The sequence below is a fragment of the Echinops telfairi genome, unplaced genomic scaffold, assembly GCF_000313985.2.
Source record: "Echinops telfairi isolate 266 unplaced genomic scaffold, ASM31398v2 ScPeMD7_60;HRSCAF=208, whole genome shotgun sequence".
Taxonomy (NCBI): Eukaryota; Metazoa; Chordata; class Mammalia; order Afrosoricida; family Tenrecidae; genus Echinops; species Echinops telfairi.
This window is the reverse complement of record NW_022103958.1, coordinates 6,737,069-6,741,761: the sequence shown is the minus strand read 5'-3', so window position 1 is coordinate 6,741,761 and position 4,693 is coordinate 6,737,069. Positions and strand designations below refer to the sequence as shown.

Below are 4,693 nucleotides of genomic sequence, written 5' to 3'. Positions count from 1 at the left end.
AGAGAGAGAGAGAGAGAGAGAGAGAGAGAGAGAGAGAGAGAGAGAGAGAGAATGCTCCAGAGATTGTGTGTGTGCTCCAGAAACCATCTGACAGCAACACCTCTTGTTCACAGCGGTGCGTCTTCTGGGACTTGTGCTCGGAGGAAGCGTGTGCTCCAGCAAATAGCTCCAGTGCAATCCCTCCATCTGACTGACAGGTAAGGCCCGCCCGTACCCCGCCCCCCCAGGGCAGTCACTGCCAAAGAACCTGTCGGTCCCCTCTCCGTTCCCCCAAGGCTGCTCAGGAACAGCAGGCTTCTCACGCCTCCACCGGTGTCAACTCCCAGGGGGAACTCACTCAGAGAAGGGGCTCTGGTGAAGAGACCACCCCTCCCCAGGTCCACAGGCTCAGAGGGAAAGCTAGGGGGACTTGGCAGCAGGTCCTGGACTCAGCTTCGCCATCTCACCCTGCCAGTCCTTGAGGGAGGCTGGTAGATGCCTGAGAGCCAAACCTCTGTCCACTCGGAGGCAAGAGTCTCTGAGGACCTGCCAAGTCTGCTGTCCTTTGCCGAGGTCTGTTCCTTCCTCGGCCATTCTCTCTTTACCCCTGTCCCTGCCCATCCTGCCTCCTGCCCTGGGGCTGTCAGGGTCCCAGCTCAGCCTCTGGACTGGCCCAGCTGCTTCCCCCATGGAAGAGAGAGAGGGAGAAGCGGCGCCCTGGGCCCGATGGCCTGGCTCCTGGTCCTTGCTGGTACGGAGCTGAGACTTTGGGCAAACTCCTTCGTCTCTCTGGGCCTCAGTTTACTCCTAGCGGGCTGACCCGCTTAGCCCAGTGCCTGGTACCATTGGTGTGGGCCACTGAACCAATCCAACCTCTGCCACGGAGTCGCTTCTGACTCATCGTGACCCTATAGGTCCCTATGCCCCTATATGACCCCGTAGAGAAATGTCCCTAAGGGTTTCTGAGATGGTACTCTTCACAGGAATGGCTGGGGATGAACCACTAGCTGTTCAGTCAGCAGCCAATGCTCAGCACCCACCACAGGCACACCTATGGGCAACTTGGGGTCTGCATCATCAGGGGAAAACCAGGCTGCTGCCCCTGCCCCAGGCCAGGGCTTGACACCCACAAACGTGGCTCCTTGGCCTCTTCCTCGCTCACCTGGCCAGAGCTCCTTATGAGCAGCGCCTGGGTCTCACCTGCTGGCATAGTGGTTACACACTGGGCTGCTCACCAAAAGGGCAGCAGTTTGAAACCACCAGCCTCTCCCCGGGAGAAAGACAGAAGGACCGGGCTGACTATGCCCGTGTTGAGTTACAGTTTCGAGAACTCACAGAGGGGGTTCGACCCTGTCCTGCTGGGTCAGGGTCACTCACAATGAGTCAGCATCGATGTGATGGCAGTGAGTTTGGTTTGGGTTTGGGGGCAAAGCCGTCCCAGGCACCCTCAGCCACTCCTCTGTGAAGTCCGGCCTACCCCACCCGGGGGAAGGACTTCCTCTCCCTGTGCCCTCAGGGCCCCAGGGGGAGGAATACCCACTGCCAAGGGGCTGGCACGGAGTTCTGGTAGTGCAATGGCTGAGTGCCCAGCTCCCAATGGAAGATCGGCGGTTCGAACCCGCCCAGTGACTCTGAGAGAAACCCGGATGACAGCCCAGGGAAGCCACAGGACACTCCCACTCTGTCCCTCCCGGGGTCGCTGTGAGTGGGAACCAGCTTGACTGCATCCCGCAGGGGCCGGCCCTCAGAACAGCGAGAGGAAGCCATGCAGATGAGCCGCCCACATCTGTCACCCACATCTGTCACGGCGCGGCGAGTCGGCTCCGGCCCATAGCGACCCCACACACAACTGGAGGAAACCCTGCCGGGCCGGTGCCGTCCTCCCAGCTGTGCCCATGCCTGAGCCCATCGACGCTGCCCCTGTGTCCATCCATCTTGTTGGGACTCCCTCTTTCTCACTGCCCTTCCACTTCACCGTGCATGATGTCCTTCTCCAGGGAACTGGCCTCTCCTGATGGCATGTCTGAAGGACGTGAGGCCGAGTTCGCCCTCCTTGCCTCTCAGGAACACTCTGTCTGGACTTCTTCCAAGGCAGACCTGTTTGCTCTCTTGGCATTCTGTGGAACTTTCCACGTCCTTCTCCAGCACCGCATTCAGATGCAGCAGTTCTTACTGTGTGTGGCCCACCACTGGTCTGTCGTTGGTCGTCCTGTGGTATGGAAAAGGGTTTTATGAGCACTGCCACACACAGTAGGTGCTCATAAAGCCCTTTGCAGGCTGATAGCAACCCTGCAGGATAGGGTCGAACTACCCAGGCGGGTTTGCAGACAGACTGCCACTCTCTCCGTTAGCAGTCTAACACTTGAGCTCTGCTTCACCAGGGCCCCTTCAGTGCCCATAGTAGGCACCATTCATTGGCAGCCTCTCCTCCCTCAGCCAACCCAGTATTTCCTCTTAACCTATAGCCCCGCCCCTTGACGGTCCTGCCTGACCCTGGACACGTGAGCACCACAGCCTTGCAGACGGCCCCTTCCCGGGCTTCTCTGTAAGCGTGCAGGCAGGAGAGTTGCCCAAGAATGGCTTCTGCAGGGCTCAGGCCACTGGCCGATTCAGCGTATCACATGCATACTTCTGGTGGAGCCGGGGCTGGGCGGGCCCTGGAGGAGGTCCAGCCCCGCTGAAACAAAGCAGGGCCCTGTTGGCAAGGCAGCCTTGCCAGGCCACCCTGCCCAGCTCTGCCCACCCTGAAGAGTTGCTGGGGGCTGCTGGGTGCAGTGTTGGGGGCCCAGGAGGAGCGATGGCTCCATGCATCTTGGGGCGGCCACATGCAGGCCAGCCTGGATTTGGGACTCTCGCCTCGGGCTCTTTTGGCATGCCTTGTTTTCTCCTCTCCATGGACGCTCTAGGAGGGCCCTGGGGGAGTTGCCTGGACTCTACGTTTCCCTCCTGACTCACTACCATCTCTGCTGTCCCCAGACCCTTGTCTTGGCCCCTGGTTGACACAAAGGGCCCTTTAGCACCTCCCCCCATCCCCCTTGTCGTATGGGAATCTCTCATGGGATTTGTTCGGATGTTGCTTACATGCCCCCTGTGACTGGGAACTCACTCCCACTCAGGCAGCCTTTGCCTTCACCTTGAGCTCACATCTGACCCACCAGGAAGCATCCAAGGAAAGCCTCTGGCAGACCCGTAAGGGCGGCGATGGCACTTTAAGAGGTAGTGGCTCTCCCCACCCCTGCCTGCTATGGGACAGCCACTGTGTGTTCCTGCTGACAAGTGTGGTTGAGAGGTCAGTGTTGAGACCCTGACCAGCCCTGGGGGGTGAACAGATGTGCACACAGTAAGCTGTGTTTTGCATGAATGGGGCGGGGGGTTGCCTTTCAGCCCTGTGGTGGAGCCCAGGCCTTGGGCTCGCTCACCTTCCCCTCTGCTCTGTGGCCTGCCTCTCCCCTCCTCTCACCACACTGGGCAGTGGGAACCGGACTGGGCCTGGTGCCCCTGAACCCAGCTCTGCCCATGCAGCTGTCCTGGGCCAGCTGCCTGAGCCCAGCTGCCCGGAGCAGGCCTCCCTTGTCCCCAGGGCCTTCGTCCCAGCCTGTTTCTCTTTGGTTGTCTGGCTTGTTTCCAGTATTCGTTTCCCTCCCCTCCCCCGGCTGGACTCCTTGGGCGTGCTGTGTCTCTTATCTGACGTTCTCATCCAGGGTGGCTGTGGAAACCTGGGACCCACCTGCCGGTCGAGTCTGAGGACACGAGATACGTGCATACATCTACATAGGACTTCAACTCGAGGGCTTTCCCGGGGTCGCTGAACCTCAGAAATGATTTGTAACAATATTACCTATGTGTAAATGCTCTGGGGCCATTGCTGACGCCCCGCTAAGGTTAATAGCAGTGATCAGTAGCATGGACTCGTATGTTGCATGTGAAATAGTGTGGTCAGAGACGTTTTCTGCAATATGAACTATTGCCGTTGAGTTGAAGCTGACTCATGGTGACCCTGCAGGACAGTGTCCAGCTGCCCCAGTGGGTTTCCAAGGCAGTAGTCGCTCTGGAAGCCGACTGTGCCCCTTTCCCCCACTGAGGGGCTGGTGGCCGCAAACCACCACCATTCTGCTGGCAGCTGAGCGCTGTGAGCACGCCCCCACCAGGCTCCTTCTGGGGCACATGGCGGCTTCCTAGCACATTGTCCAAAGGGAAAACCAGGCCGCCAGGCACTGCACACAGTGTGAGTCCAGTTCTACTTAAAGCCATTTGTTACACACACACACACACACACACACACACACACACGCACACTCGCGTGCACCCACCCCACACAACTAGACACACATATATACATCGAGACATACACACATCCACTCAACTACACACACATATATACACTCAAGTAGACACACACAGATATATCCAGACATACACACTCAGCTAGATGCACACACACACAGACACACACATACACAGACACACAAATACACATACACACACACTCAACTAGACACACACATCCAGATATATACATGCAGCTAGATGCACATGCACACACAGACACAGACACACACACTCAACTAGACACAGACACACACACATGCACATACACACACTCAACTAGACACAGACACACACAACATGCACATACACACACACACTCAACTAGACAGACACACACTCAACTAGACACAGACACACACACATGCATATACACATGCACAGACAC

At 57.9% G+C, this 4,693-nt stretch overlaps 1 long non-coding RNA gene across 1 annotated transcript in view; it reads left to right on the top strand.

The window, feature by feature from the left end:
* The window catches only part of LOC123521782, a 28,720-nt gene extending 26,828 nt beyond the window's left edge, over window positions 1-1,892 (top strand). The window contains exons 2-3 of the long non-coding RNA XR_006680131.1: window positions 114-197; window positions 1,714-1,892. This is a non-coding gene — a long non-coding RNA (uncharacterized LOC123521782). The remainder of the gene's footprint in view (window positions 1-113; window positions 198-1,713) is intronic.
* The last annotated feature ends 2,801 nt before the right edge of the window (window positions 1,893-4,693 follow it).